The 14,794-nt window shown below is 48.8% G+C and overlaps 1 protein-coding gene and 2 long non-coding RNA genes across 3 annotated transcripts in view; 2 read left to right on the plus strand and 1 right to left on the minus strand.

Moving 5' to 3' along the window:
- The window catches only part of LOC144671634 (uncharacterized), a 71,747-nt gene that overhangs the window by 40,262 nt on the left and 16,691 nt on the right, over positions 1-14,794 (plus strand). The gene's annotated exons all lie outside the window — the stretch shown is intronic.
- Positions 1-14,794, plus strand: part of LOC144671601 (uncharacterized) — a 48,598-nt gene that overhangs the window by 19,003 nt on the left and 14,801 nt on the right. The gene's annotated exons all lie outside the window — the stretch shown is intronic.
- Positions 6,001-9,631, minus strand: LOC144671625 (uncharacterized). The gene is made up of 3 exons (XR_013573964.1): positions 9,545-9,631; positions 6,533-6,816; positions 6,001-6,125 (listed from the first exon to the last, which is right to left on the minus strand). It is a non-coding gene; the product is annotated as an uncharacterized LOC144671625 (long non-coding RNA).

A 14,794-nucleotide genomic window follows, 5' to 3' on the forward strand; every position in this document is an offset into this window, starting at 1 on the left:
CGGTGAATAATTTTAGCAACCTGTGTCTGGACATTTTGCTGCATCGGAAGGTGCTGGTGGGGCACAAGCAGCGTCAAACGCTGCCAAAACCAGGGGAGGCTTCTGGCAGCCGTCTGAATGCATCGGGACAAATGTCGAAAACCCACGGGAAATGAGGCTGCAATTTGCCGGGAACAATCCTGCCTTGTCCCGCTGGCTCATTTCCCATTGATTACAATGGGATTTTTCACGCCTGTGGTCTGAAGTCTTTTCCTCCAAAACCACATGTGTGATCGTGGTCAGGCTTGTTGGAAAGAGCAGAGCCCCCAGTGGTACTATATTGGGTTACCGACACCAACCGAGCCCGGGAAAATGGTGAAACCTCCCGATGAACACCGGGCCTCCTGCACCCACTGGGCCACAAGGTTGGATTGAGGCGCAGTCACCGACCAGTTTCAGGGCTCTGCCAGCTACAGAGAACGGCAGCTGTGCCCCGCCGGCCCAGCTACAGCCCAGACAACCAGAAAACGGTTTTCGGTGAATAATTTCGGCGTGCTGTGCCCGAATACTTCACTGCACAGGAGGCTGCTAGATAGCCGAGCAGGCAGTTTAACATCTCAGCTGAAAGACAGCACTTCACACAGTTCGGCACTCACTCACTCATTTTGGTATCTTCCCCCCACTCCCCTGTCGTTTGGGGGGTCCCCGTGCCACAAGGGTTTGATTGTAAATCTGCCGCTGTTCATCCTTGAATTTATTTAGGACTGAGATAGACCGATTTTAACATTCTCATCCTTTTATCAAACATTCTGTGGCCTCACTCCTCCCCATGTGTAACCTCCTTCAGCCCCACAACCCTCTGATCTCTGCACTCCTCCAATTCTGGTGTCTTCAGAATCCCTGATTTTCCATCGCTGCATCATTGGTGGCTGAGCCTTTAGCTGCCTGGGCCCGAACTCTGGAACTCCCTCCCTCAACCTCTGCCTGTCTGTGTCTGTCTCTCTTCCTTACCTCCCAACAACACCATTTGCTCCTTAAAGCCTACCCCACTGCCTGAACCCTTATGGAGCTTGATGTCAAAATTTGCTTCATTAGCACTTAGAATATGTTCTGTTAAAGGTTCTATATAAACGCAAGTTGTTGTTGTTCAGGCTCCTCCTACACTTTTCAAACACCGCCCTTTAACCCGGATATTTGATGATTCAGTCACTGGGAAGACCATCTCGGACTCCCTTGTTTCACTCAATATCCACATCTCCATGCTCACCGCCTGTCCCCACACACACCCCTTGCAGTGGGAGGAGGAACTATTGTAGGGTTCTCTAACTCTATCCCCTGGCCCTTCTACTGTTGGTCAGCACAGCTCCTGTGGAGTGTCCAGCTCTTGCCCATTGCCTCCCCTATGAGCCTCCTCTCCTCTACACTCTGTGCTCCATCACCGTGCAGCTCCTGTGACCCATTTTCCAGCTGTCATTGGTACCCAGAATGTGGAGTGTAATTTAATCGGTCTGTGCTCCTGAACGGCTCCTTTACACACTTGTCCAAAGTGCTGGATTATTTTCATGTCACCTGAGTTCTGCTGGTTTTTCTCTCCTAGGAATTGTGTTCAAAATTGACACTCCAACAATCAGAATGAAGGACCTAATGATGTCCCTTTGACAGGGGTGACCTGTTGAGATGAAGCACAGGGCCTTGTGACAACAGCACCTGAGCATCAGGATGGAGCGGCTGGAGAACAAAACCTTCAGGGGAACGGGACTGTCCCGCACTAACTGAGTTTCCCCAGCACTGAGACTGGGTCAGGGAGGGGAAAATCAGGCCAGTATTGTGGTTATCGAGTGATTCCTGGTGGAATGTCTGAGCTCAGGATTGGGTCCAACAATCACTTCCCATTTTGCAGAAACGGGAGGGAAACTCATTGTGGAAGTATTTTCCGTTTACTGGAAATGTTGTCCAAGTATTTCAAACCCAGTCTCAGGAACCTACAGGACAGCCTTTAGCTGTGTAACCCATTAATCACTCCCTGTGTGAGATGGTAACTTCCAAAAAATCCTATTGATGAGTGAGTGAGAACATCAGGCAGTTTCTGATGAATGTATTCACTTGTTCTCAGTGTGGATGATGCTGCCAGGGCCCCATTTATTGTCCATCTCTACTTGAAGCACTGCAGTCCTTGTAGTGATGCTGCTCCCATAGAGGTAAATGTGGAAAGAGGCTTCAGAAACTCCCTCTGCAGCAGCATCCGCTGGACAAAAACCAGCAACGACATTATTGTCAGCAAGTGTTTTACATCCAAGAATTCAGATTCTAGATGGTTTACATATTGAAACAGCATCTGGCCAAAGATATGCTGATACATCCTTTTCTTTCAATCTTACTTTTCCGTTATATTTTTAGAATGATTATTATCACAATGAAGTTTTAGTTTCAACACTGGTCATATTAGTCAATGGATATATTAAATATTTTATATGTATTATGCAGACATATGTATATTTAAATGGTACTTTTCTTTTGGGATTATTATTACATTATTGTCAGTGCCTGTTTTATATCCAGAATTTTGATTCTAACTGGTTTACAGATTGAAACTGCCTGTGACCAAAAATTATGCATTTGTATATTTGACTCTCGCTTTAATCCACAGTTTTTAATGCAAACCGTGAAGGTAGTGCTTGTAATTGTTCATGGATAAGTGGAGCCATAGAATGATAGAGGGGAGGCCATTCAGCCCATCATGCTTGTAGTGACTTTATATCCATTTAGACCCAATTCCCCATTCTTTCCCCCAGACCCCTGCAATTGTATCCCCTTCAAGTATTTATCCAGTTCCCCTTTGAAAGTTCCTATTGAATCTGCTTCCACAGCCCTTTCAGGCAGCACCTAATCACACTTCAGATTTATGCATTATTATTGGGATAAATTTGCTGAATTTATATTGTATCACAGATATTCAGCTGTGGAATTTTTAACTGTCAGTAAATAAATACTGAATTTTATAAAAAGCCTCCCATTCACAAATTGGAGAGCGGTAACACTTTCACTGTCTACTGTTATTTTTCAAAAAATTCATTCATGAGATGTAGGTGTCGCTGGCTGGGCCAGCATTTATTGCTCATCCCTGATTGCCCTTGAGGTGGTGGTAGTGAACTGCCTTCTTGAACCACTGCAATCCATGTGTTGTAGGAACACCCACAGTGCTGTTAGGGAGGGAGTTCCAGGATTTTGACCCAGCGACAGTGAAGGAACGGCGATGTGGTTGCAAATCAGGATGGTGAGTGACTTGGAGGAGAACTTCCAGGTGGTGATGTTCCCATGCATCTGCTGCCCTTGTCCTTCCAGGTGGGAGCGGTTGTGCTGCCGAAGGTGCCATGGCGAGTTGCTCAGCGCATCTTGTAGGTGATACAATCAAGCGGGCTCCTTTGTCCTGGATGGTGTCGAGTTCTGTGCGTTTTTCGAGCTGCATCCGCCCAGGCAAGTGGGGAGTATTCCCATCACATTCCTGACTTGTGTCTTGTAGTCGGGTGGACAGGCTTTAGGGGGTCAGGAGATGAGTTGTGCACCTCAGGATTCCAGAGAGTTGCTCGCCCCTTGATGTTGACAGTGGGGGATTAAGCGATGGTAATGCAATTGAATGTCATGTGGTGACGGTTAGATTCTCTCTTATTGGAGATGGTCATTGCCTGGCACTTGTGTGGCACAAATGTTATTTGCCAGGGTATTGTCCAGCCTTATGCATTTGGACATGGGCTGCTTCAGTATCTCAGGAGTCATGAATGGTGCTGAACATTGTGCAATCCTCAGCGAACATCCCCACTTCTGACCTTATGATGGAAAGAAGGTCATTGATGAAGCAGCTGAAGATGGTTGGGCCTAGGACACTACCCTGAGGAACTCCTGCAGCGATGTCCTAGAGCTGAGATGATTGAGCTCCAATAACCACAACCATTTTCCTTTGTGCTAGGTATGACTCTAACTAGTGGAGAGCTTTCCCCCGATTCCCATTGACTCCAGTTTTGCTAGGGATCCTTGATGCCTCAATCCGTTAAATGCTGCCTTGATGTCAAGGGCAATCACTCTCACCTCACCTCACCTCCTGAGTTCAGCTCTTTTGTCCATGTTTAAACCAAGGCTGTTATGAGGTCAGGAGCTGAGTGGCCCTGGTGCAACACAAACTGATCGTCAGTGAGCAGGTTATTGCTAAGTAAGTGCCACTTGACAGCACTGTTCATAACCCCTTCCATCACTTTACTGATGATCGAGAGTAGACTGATGGGGCTGTAATTGGCTGAGTTGGATTTCTCCTGCCTTTTGTGTACAGGACGTACCTGGGCAGATGCCAGTGTTGTAGCAGTAATGGGACAGCTTGGCTGGGGACGTGGCAAGTTCTGGAGCACAAATCTTCAGTACTATTACCAGAATGTTGTCAGGGCCCATAGCCTTTGAAGTATCCAGTGATTTCAGCCGTTTCTTAATATCACGTGGAGTGAATCAAATTGGCTGAAGATTGGCACCTACTATGCTGGAGACCTCTGGAGGAGGCTGAGATAAATCATCCACTCGGCACTTTTGGTTGAAGATTGTTGCGAATACTTCAGCCTTATCTTCTCCACTTATGTGCTGGGCTCCTCCATCATTGGGGATGGGGATATTTGTGCAGCCTTCTTCTCCAGTGATTGTTTAATTGTCCACCACCATTCACGACTGTTTGTGGCAGGACCACAGAGCTTAGATCAGATCTGATGTTTGTGGAAATGTTTAGCTCTGTCTATCACTTAAACTGCTTAGGCTGTTTGGCAAGTAGTCCTGTGTTAGCTTCAGCAGGTTGATACCTAGTTGTTAGGTATGCTTGGTGCTGCTCCTGGCATGCACTCTTCACTGATCCAAGGTTGATCCCCTGACATGTTAATGATAGAGCGGGGGACATGCTGGGCCATGAGGTTACAGGTTGTTGTTGAATAGAATTCTGCTGCTGATGGCCCAAAGCGCCTCATGGATGCCCAGGCTTGAGTTGCTACATCTGTTCAAAATCTATCCCATTTAGCACGGTGGTAGTGCCACACAACACGATGGAGGGTATCCTCAATGTGAAGGCGGGTCTTTGCCTCTATAACAACTGTGCGGTGGTCACTCCTACCGATACTGTCGTGGACAGATGCATCTGTGGCAGGCAGGTTGGTGAGGAGGAGGTCAAGTATGTTTTTCCCTGTCATTGGTTCCCTCGCCACCTGCCACAGACCCAGTCTAGCAGCTATGAGCTTTAGGACTCAGCTAGCTAGGCCTGTGGTGGTGCTACCAAGCCACTTTTGGTGATGGACATTGAAGTCCCCCACCCAGAGTACATTCTGCGCCCTTGCCACCCTCAGTGCTTCCTCCAAGTGATGTTCAACATGGAGGAGTACTGATTCATAAGCTCAGGAGGGTGGGGGTTGGGTGGTGGGGTTTGCCATGGTACATGGTAATCAGCAGCAGGTTTTCTTGCCCATGTTTGACCTGATGCCATGAGTCTTAATGGGGTCAGGAGTTGATGTTGAGGACTCTCAGGGCAACTCGCTCCTGACTGTTTACCACTGTGCTGCCACCTCTGCTTGGTCTGTCCGGCCGGTGGAACAGGACATACCCAGGGATGGCGATGGTGGTTTCTGGGACATTTTCTGTCAGATATGATACTGTGAGGATGACTATGTCAGGCTGTTGCTTCACTAGTCTGTGAGACAGCTCTCCCAATTTTGGCACAAGTCCCCAGATGACAGGGCTTGGTTTGGCTTTGTCGTTTCCGGTGGCTAGGTCGATGCCGGGTGGTCCGTCCAGTTTCATTGCTTTTTATCGACATTTTAGTGGTTTGATACAACTGAGTGGCTTACTAGGTCATTTCAGAGTCAACCACATCACTGTGGATCTGGAGTCACAGAGACCTGACCAGCTGAGACAGCAGCTTTCCTTCCCTAAAAGGCATCAGTGAACCAGATGGATTTTTATGACAATCGATCATTAGACTTCTAATTCAAGATTTTTATTGAATACAAATTCCACCACCTAGTGTGGTGGGATTCGAACCCCAGTCCCCAGCGCATTACCCTGAGTCTTTGGATTAGCAGTCCAGTGACAATATCACTACGTCACCACATCATTGTTAAGCTTCATATCTGAGAGAGAGGCTCAAAGATTTCAACAGGAGTGAACAGTGTACAAAACATTAAACAGGACCCACATACCAGATAGCTTATTATTTTACAGCTGTATAGTAACAGAATCTCTGGGATATTTGCTTAATATTACACACTCCCCACTGTAAACATAAATAGCAATCACTTGTCAGGCAATGTGGACACACCATATATTTTCTAAGATCCCTGAGTTTTTAGATTTCTAATGCAGAGAATGCCTCAATTATAAAATATACACCACCCACAGGAGTAGTAGTGTGAACCTTACAAACACACAGGCAGTGTGAGCCTCACAAACGCACACGCGCACACATACACAAACGCACACACATAGTGAACGTTGAATACAGCAATATCCCTCTCTCTCAAACACACACACAGCTCACCTGCTTGCAGACTTGCCCATGGGTGTTCGTACAGAGCCTCAAGCACAGGGTTGGGCACAGCTCTGGCCAAACTTGAGACTTCTTACTTGCGTCATCTGCCAATCTTCAAGTGGTGGGCTTGCCCCTGAGTCAGGAGGAAGCCTGGGGGAGGACATAGGCCCTTGTCCAGTCTGGGTATCAGATAATAGCCAATCGGGGATGGGCTGGTAGAAAGTGGCATATTGCACCAGCTTGTGAGGGTACTGGTGCCACACAGCAGTAGATTGGGAGAAGCATTCAACAGCCTGAGAAAAACATTATTAAAGCAATTGAACAACATGACCAATCACACAGTCAAACTCCTTTTAATTCCCAGCCCTGTCTTCATAGGCCATGTGGTGCCCCACTTTGGCGTGACAGTATCTGCCACATTTGCTGCAGTGGAAGACTGTGGGTTGAGAAGGTGCACAATTCTCTGGCCTCCGGTTTCTCTGGGCCCTCTTCTTGGCCAGCTGAGTTTTTGTTTTGCTCGCTTCTTCCCTAATTGCCCTTGTTCAGCCTCCAGAGGTCACAGCCATCAGCTGTCTCCAAATTGACAATGTCAATATCTACCATCTTCATATCTCCCTTACAGATGTCCCTTACAGTGGTGATATGGACACTGAGGGGGTCAGGACGCAGTGGCCACTTCATCGTTAAGAAGGCCTTTGGGTATACGGCCATTATCCATCCGATGAATGTGGCTGAGCCAGCGCAGGCATCGTTGGCTTAGCATTGACAGGAGGCTGAGGGAATTATCATGTTCCAGGATTTCTGCATCTTCAGCCATCTCCTCTACAGAACTGAAACCTGGACAATATACACTCAGCAGGAGAGAACACTGAACAGTTTCCACATTTTGTGCCTCAGACATATCCTCAGCATCTCTTGGTAGGATCGGGTCACCACCTCAGAGATCCTGGAGCTTGCTAATTCCATCAGCATATTCCCACAAACAACAATGTGATAATAACCTAGATCATCTGTTTTCAGTGATTGAGGGATAAATATTGGCTCCAGGACACCAGGGAGAACTCCCCCTGCCCTTCTTCCAATTAGTGGTTGGGGTGATGTTGTCTTATCTACCCGAGAGGGCAGACTGAGCCTCGGTTCAATGTCTCATTCAAATGACAACTATGACAGTGCAGCATTCCCTTAGTACTGACCCTCTGGCAGTGCAGCTCTCCCACAGTTCTGACCAGCTGATAGTGTAGAACTCCCTCAGTACTGGTACTCAAGAAAGTCAGCATGAATTTTGTGCTCAGCTCTCTGGAGTGGCTCTGTGAACTCAGACTCAGAGCTACTCACTGAACCATGGGGAAGCCGTGATATTGGGGGAGGCTTCAGTCCCTCACACCACCGAGTCTTGACTACACATAGTAAGGGACAGGGGAATAGGCAGGACAGTCCTTCCCACACTCGGAACATCCATTTTCAAAACATCAGAAATAGGAGCAGGAGGAGGCCATTCGGCCCCCAAAACTTGTTCCATCATACAAAATGGAGGGTGAAACATTAAAATGCAGTGTTGTCTTCCTTCTGAGGTCGATGAAAAACTCCCAAAGCTACTATTATGAACCAGAACAGAGAACTTTTCCCTGGTGCCTTAGAAAAACCAAAATGGGGAAGTGGTGGTATTGTCACAGGGTTAGTTTTCCAGAGACCCAGGGTAATTCTCTGAAGACCTGGCTTCACATCGTGCTTTGGCAGATAGTGAAATATGAATTCTATAAACATCTAAAATTAAAAGTCTGATGATAACCACAAAACTATTGTCATAAAAACCCACCTACTTCACTAACATCCTTCAGGGAAGGAAATCTGCTGCTGCCCTTACCTGGTTGGGCCTACATGTGACTCCAGACCGACAGCAATGTGATTGATTCTTAAATGCCCTCTGAACAAGGGCAATTGGGATGTGCAATAAATGCTGGCTGAGCCAGCGACGCCCATATCCCATGAATGAATTTTTAAAAAATAACAAAAAGCAAACTCCTTTTTCTGATGGCGTTTCTGGGAGCTTGCTGTGTGTAAGTTCATTGGCCTGTTTCGTGCATTACAACTGTGACTACACTTCCAAAAACAGTGTTTCATTGGCTATAAAGCATTTTGAGGCGTCCGTGGTCCTGAAAGGCAAGTCTATTTTCACAGTTGCTCCAAAGTGTTCCTGCAGTAACGTCATTTGTTCGCGAGGTGGCGCTGCTGCTCCGTTTCTATTGGCCGGTTGAGCTGGAGAGCAGCGCCATCTCCTGGCTGAATGAGGGTCCACATTGAGAATTGACCCCTCACGGTCAAAACTCACACCTGAAGAATGGATGTTTATGTGGGGCTAACAGAGGGCGACAGGTATCCCACATGTCAACCATGACTCAGTGGGTAACACTCTCGACTCGGAGCGAGCAGGTTGTGGGTTCAAACCCCATTGCAGTGACCTGAGTACATATTAAATGCTGACGGTCCTTCTGCAGTGCTGAGGGAGTGCTGCATGGGCAGAGGTGCTGTCTCTCAGCTGAGACGTTGGGCAGGATTTTGCAGATCTCCACTGGTGTGTTTGGTGGCGGGGGAGGTTGTACAGCGCAGCACAAGGCCTGCCTCAGCCCCTACCTGTCTCCCATTCTACGGTGGGCAGCTCAGGCAGCAGATGGCCCACCCGCCCTCGGGCCACTCAAGTGCCTCATCCAGCCCTGCCGCTATTTTACCCACTGCAGTGGGAGGCTGAGACCAAGTGGGTAGCCCAGCAGCTGTTGCCGGGCAAACTGATGTCAGGCAAGAAGAGGGGTCGCTACAATGGATGTTCCCAGTTTGGGATGTGGGGTGGGGAGGGGGGGGGTCCCCTGTTCCCATCAGAGGCATTCCCACCCCACCCCACCCCCCCCAGATCATACACCTCACCCCTTTAACCCTACCCCTGCCCTATCAAGCCCAGCTCCCCACCTCCCTCGCCACCCTCACGAGGGCCTGGGCGGCCAGGTGCCTCCAATTCCCGGGTCTTACCTTGAGCCCGGCTTCCGTAACTTCTTCTTCTTCGGGGACCGGCTGTCGTCCCAGCCGTGGCCGTGGTTCGATCCTGCCGCTGCTGGGACCGCCAGAGCTGCCGGCCAACCGGATCGTCGAGGCTCTCCGAAGCGGACTCCCTCCCCAGGTGGGCCGGGGGGGGGTGGGGGGGATGCAGAAGTCTCCCCCTAAGCCAATTCAAAGTGTAAAATGCCTGCGGGACAAACGCTTTATTCACGGGGCGGGCGGACGACCGACTATTTAGTTGTGGGGGGTGGCGGTGACGGGAGGAAGGCGGTGCCCCCCCCTCCCCACTAAAACCCGGCCCATTAAACTCCCGGATGGCTCCAAGAGATCCCACGGCCACGATTGGAATGGGAATCTCCCTGGTTTCTTTGCCAGCGTTTGGGGCATCAACCAACACCCAGCTATAAACCGCCATGAAAGGTGCTATAATCCGGGTGGGTGGGTGGGGACAGTTCGCTCAGTTGGATAGACGGACAAGACCGTAAGACACAGGAGCAGAAATTAGGCCATTCGGCCCATCGAGTCTGCTTCCGCCATCCAATCATGGCTGATAAGTTTCTCGACCCCCATTCTCCCGCCTTCTCCCCGTAACCTTTGGTCCCCTCGCCAATCAATAACCTATCTATCTCGCTCTGAAATACACTCAGTGACCTGGCCTAATGTGTGATTCAGAATAACACCGACAGTGGGTACGACTCTGGCCCTGGCTCAGGTGGACCTGGGACCTGGCTCCTCGCTCTCTCTCTCTCTCTCTCCCCCCCCCCCCCCTCCACCCCGAGAGTGGGGACAGCGGCAGCTCAGGACGAAGCTTTATCAGACGCTGAGCCATGGGCCTGTCTTCAGGTAGAGCACTCCTGGAGTGGAACGCTGTAGGAATGTTGGCCTTTCTTTAATGTTGGAACCATCTCGAACTGAGGATAGAAACTGAAACTGGAAATTACCATTGGATTGCCCCCACCCCTGCCCCTCCCCACCGCAGCCCAGGCTCCTGCTGCCCTCGTCCTTCTCGGGGAGGCTGGAGGTTGTGGGTTTGGGAGGTTTTATTGAAGAATGTGGGACTGGGAACAGAAGAGAAAGGAAACTTGTTCTCCTCCTTGTCCTGTCCCCCCTCCTCCAGGAAGCTTCAATCCCAGACAATAAATTCATTCTTTAAATTTAAAAAAAAACTCCTTTAGAATAAATCCAACTGCTCATCGCATCCCCTTAAATATTTTACCCCCAAAATTTCCTCCTCTGAGCTTCCTTAATGTGATTTTTCTCTCCAATAGACTGAACTTTCTGAAGTTGGCCATTCAGTTTGACCTTTCACCTCCCGACCCCCCTTTCCAAATTTTAACGGTTTTTTTTTCCTCCCAACGGTTTCTGCTCGCGCCAAGAGGCGGGTCCGGGGTCGGCCGACCAATCGGACGCCCGTTCCCCGAAACCAGTCGGCCAACCAGGCGCCGTCCCGCCCCCCTCCGGAAGCAGCCGACCAATCAGAGGCCGTCGCCCAAACCATCCACCCGGTCAGGTGCCGTTCCCCGAACCAACCAATCAGACGCCGCTCCCCGAACCAGCCGACCAATCAGGCGCCCTGTCGACCTGTCAATCAGACATCGCCCAAAGACAAATTTTATGTTGGCAACAACAGAGCTCGACTCACAGGTGGGAACAGGTAAACTGTCCATCAAATTTCTCACGAGCCTGTCTTCGACCCGAGGTTGAGCCTGTGTTCATTCCCATGCGTATTGATGATGCTAAAGTGAGGCACAGTCAGTCCCATGATGGAGTGTTTATGCAGAATGAGATTGGGCAGACTGGTAGCCGGGTTACTAATTTACGCCGTGCCCTGACACGTGTATTGAGTGTATTTCAGAGCGAGATAGATAGGTTCTTGATTGGTAAGGGGATCAAAGGTTACAGGGAGAAGGCGGGAGAATGGGGGTCGAGAAACTTATCAGCCATGATTGAATGGCGGAGCAGACTCGATGGGCTGAATGGCCTAATTTCTGCTCCTATGTCTTATGGTCTTATGGACACTGCGCCTGGTCTGAGGTGCGCAAATTTCCACTGGAAACACGCCTCCATTGTAAACCCACTGAGGCAGAAGCGGTTTGGCAGCGCAATTAATGACACCCCCAGACACGGGGTAAATCTCAGACCGTGTTCTGTCTGAAAGTGGGGAGTTAGTGCTCCCGCCTGCATCCCACACCAAGGAAGTATCTGCTGAGTTCAAACTCCTCCATTCCCAGCTATCCCGCCACAAACCAGCATCTAATGAAGACGCCGAGTCCTTGAAATCACGCCTAGCTGGCTAGCGCACCCATTTTGCGGGATACCCAATGGACTTGTCCGATTTTCACGAGCAGCGGGAATGCCTGGAGAGGTTGCGAGGCCTCAGTGCCAACCCAGACCTACATATTTGTAAACCCGACAAAGAGAGGGGAATAATCGCCGTTAACAAATGTCAGGATGGTGAGTGGCTCCAAGGGGAACTTCCAGGTGGTGGTGTTTCCATCTATCTGCTACCCTTGTCCTTCTAGATGGTAGTGCCCGTGGGTTTGGAAGGTGCTGTCAAAGGCTGAATTGCTGCAGTGCATCTTGTAGATGGTGCACACTGCTGCTACTGTGCGTCGGTGGTGGAGGGAGTGAATGTTTGTGGATGTGGTGCCAATCAACCGGGCTGCTTTTTCCTGGACGGTGTCGAGCGTCTTGAGTGTTGTGGGAGCTGCGCTCATCCAGGCAAGTGGGGAGTATTCCATCACACTCCTGACTTGTGCCTTGTAGATGGTGGACAGGCTTTGGGGAATCAGGAGAGGAGTTACTCATCGCAGGCCTCTGGCCTGTTCTTGTAGCCACAGTATTTATATAGCTCATCTAGTTCAGATTTTGGTTAAAAGTAACCCTCAGGATGTTGATAGTTGGGGATTCAGCAGTGGTAATGCCATTGAATGTCAAGGGGATATGGTTGGATTCTCTCTTGTTGGAGATAGTCATTTCCTGGCACTTGTGTGACTAGAATTTTAGTTGTCACTTATCAGCCCAAGCCTGAATGTTGTCCTGGTCTTGCTGCATGTAGGCACAGACCACTTCAGATCTGAGGAAATGGTGCTGAACATTGTGCAATCATCAGGGAACATTCCCGCTTCTGACCTTATGATGGAAGGAAGGTCATTGATGGAGCAGCTGGAGATGGTTGGGCCGAGGACACTACCCCAAGGAACTCCTGCAGTGATGTCCTGGAACTGAGATGATTGACCTCCAACAACCACAACCATCTTCCTTTGTGCTCGGTATGACTCCAACAAGCGGAGAGATCCCCCCCATCCCTGCACCACCACCCCCCCCCCCCCACCCCCCCCCCCCCTCCCCCCAATTCCCATTGACTCCAGCTTTGCTGGGGCTCCTAGGTGCCATGCTCGGTCAAATGGTGCCTTGATGTCAAGGGCAGTCACTCTCACCTCACCTCACTTACTGCCTGCAGACAGCAGCACCTCTGTTAAGGCAGTGACCCACAGAGTCATTAAACATCAGCCTGTAGATCCACAAATATCAGCATGAGTTTCTCTTTAATCGTTGTTTGAATCAAAAACTTAATAGAAAAATTATAACATTCAAATATACAGGATAGATACATCCACATACAAAAATAAAACTTTTATGCACTTAGTTTGGATTGAACAACACAGACAAAATGTGAAGTCTAAATTCTGTATATATCACAGTGGGAGGAGGAATTGTAGAGCAAAAATATGGGACTGCAAGCTTCACAAAACAGTAAAAGCTGGTGAACAGATACAGGTGCCTGAGTTTATAAATACAAATATTGAGTGCAAAGGCAAAGAAGTTATGGGAGACCTTTATAAATCACAAGTTAAGCCTCAGCTGGTGGACTGAATCGAATTCTTGGCCCCACACACTTTAGGAAGGATGTTAAGGCCTTGGAGAGGGTGTGGAAGAGATTTACTCAAATGGTTCCAGGGATGAGAGACTTCAGTTCACGAGGAGAGACTGGGGAAGCTGGGATTGTTCTCCCTCGATCAGGGAAGGTTAAGGGGGAGATTGAAATGAGGCGTTCAAAGTCTTGGGGTGTTTGGATAGAGTAAATAAGGAGCAACTGTTTCCAGTGGCAGGTGGGCCAGTAACCACAGGTACACAGATTGAAGAGAATCGGGAAAAGAACCAGAGGGGGAGACGAGGAGAATTTTTTTCTAACACAGCGAGTTGTTGTGATCTGGAACGCGCTGCCTGAAAGGGTGGTGGAAACGGATTGAATAGAAACTTTCAAGAGGGGAATTGAATAAATACTTGAAGGGGAAACATTCGATGGGCTGATTGGCCTCTCTTCTGAATCATTCTATGATTGCACATATCAGCTAAGAAATGCAAACATTGGCTTCACTGCTCAAATCAAAAACTGCAGAGAAACATTAGAATTAATTATATGTATGCATATTGTTTTCAATCTTTAAACCATCTAGAATCTGAATTCTGGGTGTAAAACACTTGCTGACAATAATGTCGTTGCTGGTTTCTGCCCAGTGGATGCTGCTGCAGAGGGAGTTTCTGAAGCCTCTTCCCATATTCATCACTGTGGGATCATCATCACTACAAGGACTGCAGTGCTTCAAGTAGAGATAGACAATAAATGGGGCCCTGGTACCATCACCCACACTGAGGACAAGTGAATAAATTCATCAGAAACTCCCTGATGTTCCCACTCACTCATCAATAGGATATTTTGGAAGTTACCATCTCACACGGGGAGTGATCAATGGGTTACACAGCTAAAGGTGGTCCTGTTTGTTCCTGAGACTGGGTTTGGATTCAGTCTGTAACAGGAATGCTGAGAGATAATGCAGACAATGAAATACTTCGACAGTTTTTCTAGTAAACAGATTATAGTTCCACTGGCAGTTTCCCTCCTGAGATTGTGCTGCTCAGAATGGCTTGTGCAAAGTGGGAAGTGATTGTTGATCCCAATCTTGAGCTCAGCCTTTCCACCATGAATCACTCGATAACCACAAAACTGGGCTGATTTTCCCCTCCCTGACCCAGGCTCAGTGCAGTGGAAACTCAGCGCTGGACAGTCCCGTTCCCCAGAAGGATTTGTCCTCCAGCCGCTCCATCCTGATGCTCAGGTGCTGTTGTCACAAGGCCCCGTGCTTCACTTGAACAGGTCACCTTTGTGGCAACGTAAGATGCTTCATTTCGATTGATCTTGTATCTATTTTGTTTCCTAGG

This window comes from Cetorhinus maximus, chromosome 33 (assembly GCF_964194155.1).
Source record: "Cetorhinus maximus chromosome 33, sCetMax3.hap1.1, whole genome shotgun sequence".
NCBI classification, from domain to species: domain Eukaryota; kingdom Metazoa; phylum Chordata; class Chondrichthyes; order Lamniformes; family Cetorhinidae; genus Cetorhinus; species Cetorhinus maximus.